Source organism: Lissotriton helveticus, chromosome 6 (genome assembly GCF_964261635.1).
Source record: "Lissotriton helveticus chromosome 6, aLisHel1.1, whole genome shotgun sequence".
NCBI classification, from domain to species: domain Eukaryota; kingdom Metazoa; phylum Chordata; class Amphibia; order Caudata; family Salamandridae; genus Lissotriton; species Lissotriton helveticus.
In genome coordinates this window covers 6065247-6079142 of record NC_136067.1, presented here as the reverse complement: position 1 = coordinate 6079142, position 13896 = coordinate 6065247, and positions in this window count along the sequence as shown.

Genomic DNA, 13896 nt, shown 5'->3' with positions numbered 1-13896 from the left:
ATCACGTTCAGGCTCCTCACCCACGCACACAAGTCTCTCCACGACCTGGGCCCCAAGTACCTCAACGACCGCCTGACCTTCTACACGCCCACCCGCCAGCTACGGTCTACCAGCCTCGCTCTCGCCGCCGTACCACGCATCCGAAGAGCCACCGCCGGAGGCAGATCCTTCTCCCACCTGGCGGCCAAGACATGGAACTCCCTCCCCATCCACCTTCGGCTGACCCAGGACCACCTCGCCTTCAGGAGACAACTCAAGACCTGGCTGTTCGAGCAGTAGCGGACCCATCCCCTAAGCGCCTTGAGACCCTTCTGGGTGAGTAGCGTGCTATACAAATATTATGATTGATTGATTGATTGATTGATTGATTGGGGTAGGCTGGGCAGGTCTTGTGGAGTGCCTTGAGTGCGTGGGTGAGGAGCTTGAACCATATCCTCTTGTTGACGGGGACGCAGTGCAGGTTACTCAGGTGGGGGGTGATGTGGCCGTGGCGTGGTACATTGAGGATCAGTCATGTTGAGGCGTTTTAGATGCGTTGTAGTCGTTTGATGAGCTTGGTCGCGGGTCCCGCGTAGAGGTCATTTCAGTAGTCGAGTCTGCTGCTGACGAGGTCCTGGCTGACTGTCTTTCTTGTATCTGTCGGGATCCATCTGTAGATCTTGCAGAGCATGTGGAGGGTTTTGAAGCAGGAGGAGGAGACGGCGTTGACTTGTTTGGTCATTGAGAGCGTTGAGTCGAGGATGATTCTCAGGTTGCGTGCGTGGTCGGTGGGTGTCGGGGCTGCCCCCAGTGCCGTCGGCCACCAGGAGTCGTCCCAGGCTGAAGGGTTGGAGCCGAGGATGAGGACCTCCGTCTTGTCCGAGTTCAGTTTCAGACGGCTGGTCTTCATCCAGTCGGCGACGGCCTTCATTCCTTCGCGGAGGTTGGCTATGGTGATGATGTGGTCCTTGGTGAGGGAGAGGATTAGCTGAGTGTCGTCGGCGTAGAAGAGTATGTTGAGGTCGTGCTACGTGTGCGAGTGGGGTCATGTAAATGTTGAACAGCGTCGGGCTGAGGGAGGATCCCTGGGGTACGCCGCAGATGATCTCGGAGGCTTTGGAATGGAATGGGGGGAGGCGGACGCTCTGGGTTCTGCCGAAGAGGAAGGAGATGATCCCTGCGGCATGGAGGTGTGCGCGTAGTGTGCGGTGTTGACGGTATCGAAGGTGGCAGAGAGGTTTAGGAGGATGAGTGCTGCGGACTCACCGTTGTCCAGCAGGGTCCTGATGTCAGTGGCGCCGATGAGGGCAGTCTCGTGCTGTGGTTGCTGCGGAACCCTGATTGGGAAGGGTCCAGGCTTCTGTTTTCTTTGAGGTATCGGGTTAGCTGTCTGTTGACGTTTTCTCGATGACCTTGGCCAGGAAGGGGAGCAGAGAGATGGGCCGGAAGTTCTTGAGGACTCTTGGGTCTGCCTTAGGTTTTTTGAGTAGGGCGTTGATCTCGGCGTGTTTCCAGATCTCTGGGAAGGTCGCGGTCTCGAGGGAGAGATTGATGATCTTGCGCAGGTGGGTGCGATAGAGCTGCTTGCTCTGTTGAAGACGTGGTGCGGGAATGGGTCTGACGGGGAGCCGGAGTGGATGGTGTCATTGATGCTCACGCTGGCCCAGGCTAGCAGGGGGTCGTGGTCGATGGTGTGTGGAGGGTCTGTTGTGTTGCTGTTTGTTGGGGCTGTCTGGGTGTTGAAGCTGTCGTGGATGTCTGCTATCTTGCAGTGGAAGAAGGTGGCGAGGGAGTCGCACAAGGCGTGCGACGGTGGGATGTCGTTGGTGTTGGAGCTGGGTTGGAGAGTTCCTTCACGATGTTGAAGAGCTCCTTGCTATTGTATGTGTTGTTGTCGAGGTGGTCTTTGAAGGAGGTCCTCTTGGCTACCCTGATGAGGTGGTGGTGGTGGCGTCCTTGTGTGCTGCGTGGCTGTCCGGAGTTTGTTCACTGTGCCATTTCTTCTCTAATTTCCGGCAGGCTTGCTTGGAGGCTAGGAGCTCGGGGGTGAACCAGCTGGCCCTCTTGCTGGTGTCTCTGTGGGGGGGTTTCTTCAACGGGGCGAGGGTGTTGGCGCAGTCCTCGATCCAGCGTCTGAGGCTGTGGGCAGCGTCGTCCGTGTTGGAGGGTTCGGTGGTTGGGCTGAGAGCGAGGTTTGCATGTAGTTGGTCTTCGGTGATTTTGCTCCAGCAGCAGCGGGGGATCTGCTGGGTGCAGTGGTGTGTGGTGGGTTTCTAGAAGGCAAAGTGGATGCAGCGGTGGTCGGTCCAGAGGAGTTCGGTGGTGTGGCTGATGGAGGAGTACGGGCTTGAGGAGAAGACGGGGTCGAGCATGTAGTCGGCAGAGTGGGTGGGCGTTGTGACGAGTTGCTTCAGTCTGAGGTTGGCAAGGTTATCAATCAGGGTTGTGTAGTTGTTGTCGTTGTTGTTCTCAAAGTGAAAGTTCAGGTCTCTGAAGAGGATGTGGTCGTGGGGGTCAGGGCGTATGTGCTGATCAAGTCGGCAATGGAGTCGCTGAACTGGGGGCGGGGTCCGGGGAATCGGAAGACGAGGGTGCCTCTGAAGGTGGAATTAGGGTCTGTGTGGAACTGGAAATGCATGTGTTTGGCGGTGCTGAGCGCATCGTCGGTGCTAGTCGAGACCCTGATGCTGTTCTTGTGGACGGTGGCGATTCCTCCTCCGACTCCGTTGGTGCGGTCTCTGCGGGGTGATCTTGTAGCCGTCTGGGATGGCTATGGCGATATCAGGTGCGGAGGAGTCGTTAAACCAGGTCTCTGTCAGGAAGGCGACATCCGGGGATGTTGTGTCGAGCAGGTCCCAGAGCTCGACGGCATGCTCGCGTGTGGAGCGGGTGTTCAGTAGTATGCATCGGAGGACGTTGGGGTCTTTCTTGGTGAGTGGTTCGTCAGCTCTGAGGCTGGTGTAGTTGTAGTTCCGGCAGGTGAAGGGGCCATGTGTGCGTTTCGGGGCGGCCTTGAAGCAGGTGTGGCTGCTTCCAGAATTGAGAGCGTGCAGAGTGCTGGAGTCGTAGTGGCGGCGGTCGTCATGGCGGGTGCGGGGGCCAGGGGTTCTGGCACTGGGCGTGGTGTAGGCGCAGACGGGCTTGCCTAAGGCGCGGCCGCGCAGCGGCTGGCATATATGGGGAGCTAGGAGGGAGGAGCAGCTGGGAGATGGGAGGCGGGGGCAGTGAATGGGCAGTGGGCAGTCAGGGGGCGGGGCCGCAGGGGACGCAGCATCGAGGGACAACGAAGGTAACAGGAGGTAAAAGGGGCACAAAATCGAAGGAAAAAAGAGCGGCACAGAAGGCAAAAGGGCACAAAAAACGAGTGGAACAGAAGACAAAAGGGGCACAGAAACGAGGGAAAACGAGTGGCACAGAGGGCATGAGGGCACAAACAAACGAGTGGCACAGAGGGCAGGAGGGCACAAACAAACAAGTGGAAGAGAGGTCAGAAGGGCACAAACAAACGAGTGGGACAGAGGGCAGAAGGGCACAAAAAACGAGTGGAACAGAAAGCAAAAGGGGCACAAAAACGAGTGGCACAGAAGGCACAAAAGGGCACAGAAATACCGGAAAAAACGAGTGGCACAGAGGCAAAATACAAAATACAGAAATACAGGGGCAGCTAAGAACAGAAGGCAGAACGGGCAGAGAGGCACAGAGGCAGTGAGGGGAACAGAAGGGAAAACCAGGCAGAGACACAGGGCAGCGAGGGGTACAGAAGGAAAGACCGGGCAGAGAGAGCATGGGGACAGCGAGGGGAACAGAGGGCAGAAAAAGGGGCACAGACCATGTACAGGCAGCGGGGGAAGACAGACAACAGCAGTAGCAGACACAACAATGAAAATACAGGCAATACAATAAAAGCAATAAAGTGGAGGATGAACAAACCTACCTACTGTCCACCACTGGCCCCCAGGGATGAGGCGCAGGTGGTAGCCTGCGGGTGGTGGAGGGCCTCGAACTTCCTCATTAGGGGCAGCTGGGGCAGGGAGACACAGGTGGTGCTGTGCGGAGGGGGAGTGACCTACCTGGTGGGGTCAAGGCAAGACACCCCTCTGCATGCCACTCACCCATGAGGCTCCCCCCCTCTGCCTCCTGGTCCACCCCTCCATACCCCCATGCACTCCCCCATCCTGGCCTCTCACAGCTCCACTCTTATGTTCCACTCCCTCTACCTTCATCCACCCTCGTGAAGAACAAATCAAAACCACAAGCAGCAGAACAGACAGCAAAGCCCGGCCCTGGCCCAGCTGGTTGCATCTGACCAGGGAGTTCACCCTTGTTTACTCTTCCTAAATGAGGTGCAATGTTATGTTTAAAGAGCTTGAAGTGCTGTAATGCGCCCTTTATGGGAGGCCGGGACCATAAAACTAATGGACTGAGGCTGGAGCTGTTTTATACCTGTTTTGTGTTTACGGCACAATTAGAATTAGATCTTCCCGGGGAGGGAGGCGCGATGAGGCGCGTTCACTGGCGCGATAGAAGGCTTGGGAGCCGGGCCGGACTGGGATCCAAAACCAGCCCTGGAAAAGTGCTCGGCCACCCGAGGGGTTGGGGTGCGACTGAGCTCTTTGCTAGGGCCGCTCTTCGGCCGATTTTGTTATGTATGCTGCAAAAACGGCCCTGTAACAAAAACGGCCCCCAGGGGCCCAAAACCGGCCCCCACCCGTGCGGCCCACCGGGAGATTGCCCGGTGCCTGCAACGGCCAGTCCGGGCCTGCTTTGGAGAGGATTGGTGGCTGTGTGTAACCTGCAGGGTACAGGTTTGAATCTCACTGGGGGGGCCACCTCCACCATTAATCCTTCTAACACCCTGATCATAAGCGGCTTGGACACTGGGCTCGTATTTATGCGCTCTGTTACCAATGCTAGTGATACCGGTAAATCCAGGGTCTTAGAGAAGCTGGCTCATTATAGGTTGGACCCCGGGGGTCCACTTAGAAATGAGCAATTACTGGGGAAATCAGTAACTACAGTCCAATTCCCGATTCTCTATTCGCCCCCAGAATTCCATCTGGATACAATTCACGGGTGAAAGTAAGCAGAGCTGCAAGGCTCCCAGGGGACTCATAAATATAATGGGGGCAGAGCCGGGCGGTCCTAGGATTTTTGGGGCCCTGGGCAGAAAGGGAATGGGAGAGGCCCCCCTAATTTGCATATGGCGTGAAAACACAATAATACTATACATTCACCTTATCCTATGACGTTCTTGAAGCGATTTTCCATGAAGCAACTTTACTGGTGCAATATCAACAGAAACTAAATAATTGCACTGATCATATACGTTGAAATATTTTAAAACTATATTAAGTGTAAGTACATTATATCATTCACTCTGGGTGAAAAAGTTTGGCCCAGGTTTCTACAAAATATATATCTTTACTCCAGTGTTAAGATTTCTTCCAGGCGAGTACGTTGCTATGTGTATAGATATGTGGTTTTGATATAGTGTATAGCGAAGGGCCTTCCTCAGAACTAAGAAAGATTAGTTTCAATCAGCATGCAAAATGGAGTCGAAAAAGAAAATGGCGCAGCAAATGCTAACTAAAACATGGCATTATGTGAGCATCATGTGGTAAATAAATAAATAATACCTCTATTTTTGAATGGATAAATGAATAACAGATAGCTCAATAAATAAGAGTCAAGATTCGAGGTAGTAGGAGTTTGCAGGTTTATTACAGCATAAAGGACAGGAACAGGACAACCTGCACAGGAATAGGATGGCAGCGCTGCCGGGGGCAGGATCTGGACAAGGAGGGTGACCCTTTAATAACAGTGCACGATCATATATACATAACGCAAACACATAGCATTACATTGCAATAGGCGTAACAGTGGGTGGAGCAGTAGGTGTGACGCGTAGCAGTCGCGAAAGATAAGGGGGAAAAAGAGGTGTAACTGGGCGTATACATAGACATGTGATGCAAACGTAACAGAATATGTCATGAATGGGGCGGAAACCATGGAGGGGGCTACCTAAGGAGCCGGGACCTCTAACCTGATGGTGCGCGCAAACTGGCAATGACGTATCACTAGGAGAAGCTGGGGGCTTCGAACTCTGTGCTAGGAGCAGAGACTGAAGTCTGGAGTCTGAAGTCTGGAGAGTCAGGGCGACATGTACCTAAACAGTATCTAGTATCTGATGTTTAGAGAACATGTTGATATAAACTAGAAATCAGGAGGGGAAAGGCTAACAGACACTAAGACTGGACCATGCATTAGTCTACATGTAGTGCGTGATGAAGAATATTAAATGACCATTAAATGCAGTATTTCTCTTACATGGAGACGTGAAGGCTAGACAATGACGGAAACTATTGATGCGATTCAGTAGCTTTAGGAATGCAGAGAAGGTGGACTGAACGGATAACTGGAATCATAACATACTCTTGGCAGACTCAGAGGCAGAGCCAGGCTGAGCCGGGCACTGCGAGGCAGGAAGTAAGTGAAGGGTCGAGGACACAGGTGGGGGCTGTATCGCTCCTCAGCGAGGGCTTCAGGAGACAGGAGACAGGAGCTGAATCTGGTGTCCGGGCCCTTTTGAGGCCTAGAAACGGGGACTTTACAATGAAATAACGTGCACACTGAGAAACGTGGCAACGTAGCTTTACATAGGCCTGATATTCGTAGTATTCACGAGAACTGGAAACTGCCATACTAGAGGTGGACACAACTGTAATTGCGTCATTAATCGAACATAGGGAATGCATATGCATATTTAATCATGCACACATAACATATGATGGATGACACGTAGGGACACAGAACATGACAAAATTTACTTTTCCACATTCCCTCCTTGTCACTACGTTTCCATCAGGAAACATCAATATTCATGATACCATCTATCATTTCATACAGTATCATTTGCTCGTCTCGAATTATCCTGGAACGGGATCTAGAACGGGGCTTGGGACTAGGAATACATGATGTAGCACAAATGCCGCAAATCGCAGGGCCACATTGTATACAGAGGCAGCAGCTGAATATGATCGCTACTGCAATACCTAGAAAGGACAAGACTTTCCATCCCCAGGCGGAAATTATATTCCAGAACCAACCGGACCATGTCCAGGTGCCTGGATCTTGGTGTAACAGATGGGCAATTTTATGGAGTCTGGTTATAGCTGAATAAACAGACGGCGCGTTATTTGGAATGAAAATGCAGCAACTAGATCCGATGACTCTACAGGCCCCGCCCCTATCGGCCAGTATGACGTCAAGGACGAGACGATTCTGTAAAACGACAAATCTCATAGCAGATTGCTCTTCAGTTAAGTTACCTAGAGCAGAGGCAGTCTCATTGACTACTGCTTCAAGGGTTCTGGTTAACCTACGGATCAGCTTACTATTCTGGATAGGTCCTATAAAGAAAAAGAAACCTCTGTTGAAATCTGTATACTGTTCTAGAGCAGTTTCAGTATAATCGACAATTGGGGACTCCCTTCTATGTCTAATGTGTACTAGATGTGTGTTTCTATGATAATCAGATGGGGCTAGGAAAACTGGTGGCAGTAGGAAGGCAATGTAACAGGTTCCCTCCCAATCGAGGGGCAGACGAACATATGCAGTTTGACCACAAATAAAATAAGAATGGCGTGAAGCTTTGAAAATAGATTTCCCACTGTCACTATACTTGACAATAGTAGTACAATCACTATGTCCTACGTGTACGGAACCATTATTTCGGACACATAATTCGCCTTTGACTGGCAGTACTGAAATAGCAGGTAAATCTGGAGTGGAATCAGACTGAACATTCAAGACCATGAAATTCGAAGAATAATTACCTAAATTATACACTTCATTTTCTAGATCTAACCCGGTTCTGTGGGGGAGACCTTGCTTGTCTGGAAAACATGTACTGTTAAGAAAAGACATATCTGTTGAGGATGACGTTAACGTGGACCATGCTCCACACGAACCATTATGTGAAAAAGGATAAGGAAAGAGTGGCAGAACTCCCTTCGGTGTCTGGAAAGGGGGGAGTCGACCACACACCCAACAATTAGTGGCATTGCTGGTCTGGTGTGAGTAATGTAACATGCGGATGAAAGAATTATTTCGCATAGCGAGGCGGTAAGAGAGTTCATGAGGAGGCAGATCACTAAACATATGCTCTACTGTAGCATTAGCAGACTTATTTACATGAAGAACTGGGAAATACAGGAAAAATGCATAACTGGTGCAGGAAATCATAATGCTGAGAAATAATATGAAACATAGGAAAACGATACATCGAATTGAGTTTTGACTAACTCTCTCACTATGGGGGTCTATTTTATACATGTCAGAAACAGTCTAACCGTTTCACCTAGGGGAGGACTTAGACAATCAAACTGGCTGACTTATTTTACTAGACCGGAGTTTCAACTTATACTCCTGCTGCGGAGTTTTCTCTAACGGGGAAGGGTTCGTAGCAATGTCTTTTGCGGGACAGTCCTTAAAAATAATACTTTGGCAGTCCTTTGAATCCTGGGAAATGTTCTTTAAGACTGGTTTCAGTCCATAAAACTTCTTTATATGTGAAAGGTGCACCCAGCCTTTGCGACCCTCCAACTTCACGGCTGTACGGGTGGCGAGAAGGACCTGTCGGGGCTCCTTCCAGCGAGGCTCTAGCGGACTTGAGCGGTCAAAATTGCGAACCAAGACCATGGATCCTGGAACGATTTCATGCGGTGCCACCTCGGTATTGTCTGGAAATGCGGCGGCAACCTGTGAACGACAAGAGTTGAGGGCAGACATCAAGGAAGCTAGGTAATCTGTCAGCATATTACTTGAAACATCGGTAATACTTCGGGGTCTAGGAGTACCCCACATGTTAGGGAGGCGGCCGAATACGACCTCATACGGGGACAGACCTGATCTAGAATGTGCGACCATGCGCATATAGAACAAAGCGACTGGCAGAGCTACTAGCCAGTCCACACCTTTCTCTTGACAAACTTTTGCAATACGGATTTTCAGAGTCTGGTTATGTCTCTCTACGAGACCGGCTGCTTCAGGATGGCGTACACAATGAAACTTCCACTGGTACCCTAACAAAAGGGAAACATGCCTCATCAACTCAGATGAGAATGGCTGGCCGTTGTCAGAATATACAACTCTAGGGAGTCCATAGCGGGGGAAGAACTCACGAACCAGCTGCTTGGCAGTGGTCGCGGCGGTGTAATCTGGGACTGGATATGCTTCTGTCCACCTGGACAAAGCGGATACAACTACAAGGACATACTTGAAACCTCGACATCGCTCCATCTGAATATAATCCATCTGGAGGACTTCAAAAGGGTGGTCAGGGGGCTGGAATCCACCTTGTTCCACCGGGACACTTTTACCTGGATTAAACTGACAACATATCATACAGGTACGGACTTTCTGCTTGGCTGCAGCTCGTAAGTGTTTGTTGAACCAAATGTTCTGGATACTGTCTAACATAGCTTTTTCTCCTAAATGTGCTGGACTATGTGCAGTATTAATAATGACTTGAACCATAGAGTCGGGGAGAAACCATGTGGCTCTACCCTTCGTTAACCATCCTTGATCTGTCTGGACCCCTCCTTGTTCGGACCATTTCTTGATTTCTTCGGGAGTAGCATGTAACTGGATATCTATGACGTCTTGTGTAGGGTCCTTAACTGTCATGCATGTAGTCGGATCTGGAGTGTGTGTCATGTTAACTGGAATGTCTGGAGTCTGTGCTGTAAGCTTGGCTGTGCGATCTGCTAGATCGTTACCTTGGGAAATGGTGTCAGTAACTTTCGTATGTGCTTTGCACTTCATGATAGCGATAGATGTCGGTAAATGTATGGCATCTAACAGAGCTTGAATAAGGAGACCATGCTGAATCTTGGTTCCATGAGAAGTCATGAAACCTCTCTCCTGCCAGAGCACTCCGAAGTCGTGTACAACTCCAAATGCGTAGCGTGAATCTGTGTAAATATTAACTTTCAAGTTCTTGGCGTGTATACAGGCTTGTGTCAGAGCAACTAGCTCTGCTGCTTGAGCGGACAGGGTGTCAATACGGTGTGTCTCAATAACTTCAGTATCAGTAGTCACTGCATACGCGGCGACTAGTTCTCCTGTACTTGTCCTCATACATGAACCATCCACATAAAGTGTCAGGTCGGGGTCTGGTAACGGAATATCTGTCAGATCTTGTCTTGGCTTGGTCGTAATGTTAACTACTTCCACACAGTCATGTGTGGCAGAATTCGTAGTAACTGATGGTAACAATGTAGCAGGATTTAAAACGTTGCAGCGTCTGATTTCTATGTGTGGCTGGAACAGTGTCAATTCATAACCTGTTAAACGTGCAATTGTCAAGTGCTGAGTCTGTGTTCGGTTTAAAAGAACTTCCACGGAGTGTGGAACTTGTACTGTCAGGGAGTGTCCTAAGACTATGGAATCACTTTGTCTGATAGCTAGTGCTGTGGCTGCAACTGACTTGAGGCACGCAGGCAGAGCCTGGGCTACAGGATCTAATGTGCTCGAAAAATAAGCACAGGGCTTGTATTGTCCTGCTTGATCTTGTGTGAGAACAGATAATGCTGTACCTTCACGTTCTGTGACGAAAAGTGTAAAAGGCTTACTGTAGTTTGGTGTAGCTAGAACTGGAGCTTGGCATAGGGCTTTCTTTAACTCATTGAAACTGAGTGTATGTTCAGATGTCCAAGGGAGGACAGTCGATGCGGCTGCCTCCTGTGTCGTTAACTGTATCAGTGGCTTAGCTAGAAATGCATACTGAGGAATCCATTGTCGGCAGTAAGAAGTGAGGCCGATAAAGGCACGTACCTCCTTCTGGGTCTTGGGCTGAGGAAGACTCGCTATTAACTGGATACGGTCTGGTGTCAACTGCCTACCCCTCTTGGACAGTAAGTGTCCTAAGTAGACCACTTGCTGGACACAGAATTGAAGCTTCGAAGGGGACACCTTGTGCCCCATCTCGGCAAGGAAATACAAGACTGTAAGGGATGCTCGCTCGCAAGCACATTCAGAACGGGCTGTGATCAGTAGATCATCGACATACTGGAGCAGGGCAGTGTCAGTTGGCATGTGAATGTTGTCTAGTTGTCTCTTAAGTGCTTGACTGTAAATACTAGGACTTTCTGTGAAACCTTGAGGAGCTCGTGTGAACATATAGCTCCTTCCATTTAAACAAAATCCGAAAAGGAACTGGCTGTCTGGATGAATAGGAACACTAAAAAATGCATTCTTGAGGTCTATGACTGTAAAAAATGAGGCTTCTGAATCAATGGCTGTCAATAGGGAAGAGATATCTGGGACAACTGGGTACTGAGGAATAATACATTTATTAAGCTCTCGTAGGTCAATCACTAATCGATATACTGGGGGTGCATTTGGATCAGTACGTTTCATGACTGGAATGATCGGGGAATTGCATACATTGGAGTCAGTTTCTACAACCACTCCTTGAGCCATGAGCTCGTCAATAATTTTGGATAAGGCTGCTACAGCCTCAGGTGGCAATCTGTACTGTCTGATTCGTGGTAACACCACACCTGGCTTGAGAGTCACACGATGGGGTGTGATTTGCATATAACCAACATCAGTTGGACCTTGCGCCCATAGATGCTGCGGAACATTGGACAATCTGGGATCAAAATCTCGTAATACATAGTGACCCTTAAAGTCACGTAGGAACAATCGTATTCCCTCTGGGGAACAGCATATAACTGCACCTAACTCTTTCAGTGTTTTAATACCTAATAGATTTTCTGGACATGACTTAGTAAGTAACAGATCAGTAGTGCGGGACAATGGACCTACTTCTAGAGTAACTGGCTTTGAAATTTCATTTACAATAGGTTTTCCTGAAAATCCAAGGGAAACATTTCTTGAGCCTGAGAGCGGAGCCCCTGGAACTTCGGCGTGGCTAATTGTGGTCCTACTTGCCCCTGTATCAATCAAAAACTTTCTGTCTTTCCCTAATACTTGACTGTGAACATAGGGACCTTCTTGATCTACAGGTATCTCGATGAGAGGCAAGCCTACCTCCCTCTCTAGGCTGTTTCATGAATACTGCTGGTACTCTGGATACTCAGACTGTGCATACTGGTACATCTGCTGTGTGACGTGCTGTGTTGCAGCGATAGGCTGCGGAGCTGTAACTGTCTGTGGCGCATTCTGTGGCTGAGGAGTCTGTGAAACTTGTTCTTGTCTAGGCGGACGTGGTCTTTCTTTAGTCTTACCGGTAGCTATATTATGTTTCAGAACTGCACACTCATTTATAAAATGACCTGGTTGTTTACAATAATTGCAGTTCCCTTTAACGGGAGCTGCAGGATGACTGGCTTGATTCGGACCCCTCTTCTGACTGTCTTGAGGAACGGATTGTGCAACTAGTACTTTCATTTTCGTGTCTTTCATACGCTTTCTTTCATGTTCTTGCTCTTCTCTGATTCTATTCTGGTGGTATTGGAGCATCTGCAACATCTGGGACGGGGTATTAGCTTGCCAGGTACTTTCGACTTTCAAAACTCGATTTTTGATTTGTGGGCTTGAATTCTCGACTAATTTAGTAACAAAAAGGTGAGGGTATGACTCACTACTTGTCTTGAGGCCACTGTTGATGCTAAAACATTTCTCAAATCTGGAATAAAAATCACTAATGTCTTCGTCTTGTTTCTGTTTACAGGCTGAGATTGCATCCCAGTCTTCTTTTCTAGTTGTCAATAACCTAGGCAAAACTTGTATTAATAATTCCGGTAATTCTTTACATTTCGCTCCAAGACCGGTACCTGGTACTCGTGCCTTGTCTTCGGCTTCTAGAACTGCCCAATCGATCTTTTTCTCTCCCACCTCCCATTCTTTTTCCTTGAGCTTTTCATACACCCCTGCGGGCAACAGGACTTTTAACATTTTAATTATATCTGGATACGTGTATTCTCCCATACGGAGCATGTCTTTTAATTCTCTATGGAACCCTGCTGGATCTTTATCATGACAGGGGATTAATTTCTTCATCTCTAGGAGTTCCATCTTTGTAATCGGAGTGTAAACAAACACTCGTTCTAGTTCGCCACCCGTTCCTCTAACTGGGTGGACTTCTCGTAACGGATTCTGTCTCTCTATGTAAAATGGTTTACTTTCTGGGGGTGAGACATGAACAAAATGCGGATTCAAAAACGTTCTATATTTGTGACGCTGTTCTAGAATGACACTAATTAAATCGGTACCTAAACCTTTCCATCTCCACTGGAGTAACTCGTTCAGGATATCGTGTAACGGGCCTGGATCAGAGTGTTGACCCTCATACAATGTAATGAGGTGCTGAATCATATACATACCCGCCAGTCGTTGCTCGGCTGGGGGCAGTTTCAGAAACATTTGTGCCACTATTTCGTCTGGAAAAGTGGTAGAATCAGTAGTCCATCGGACTGCTGATCGGGCTAGTTCTTGTTCATGCATAGTACTTAACTCACTGTAACCGATTCGTGTTCTCAGAATGTGATCGGTAGCTTGAAACACTTGTTCTAGAGAACCTTGTTCTGGTGCTGGATGATGAAAAATAGACTTGTGTTCTAGGCGTAAATGGCGATCTGGAAATCTAGATTTTCCTACATATGCTATTCTGGCGGGATTCTCGTCCTCTACCTCTTCAGGATCAGAGTTACTTTCTTTCTCACTTACTTGTGCTGCTTTACGCTGTTCGTGTAACTTTATTATTTCTTTACGGATTTTCTTGTACATACTTTCCATAGCACTGATGGTCCTGTGCTTACCCTCGGCTATATTATCACTCCACTTTGTCAGGGTTCTCATTTCGGCTTGATCTTTGGTCGGATAATCTTGTTCTCGTATTAGACAATTAATCAGAAATTTTAATAGCATGAGCTGGACTTCAGCTTTTCT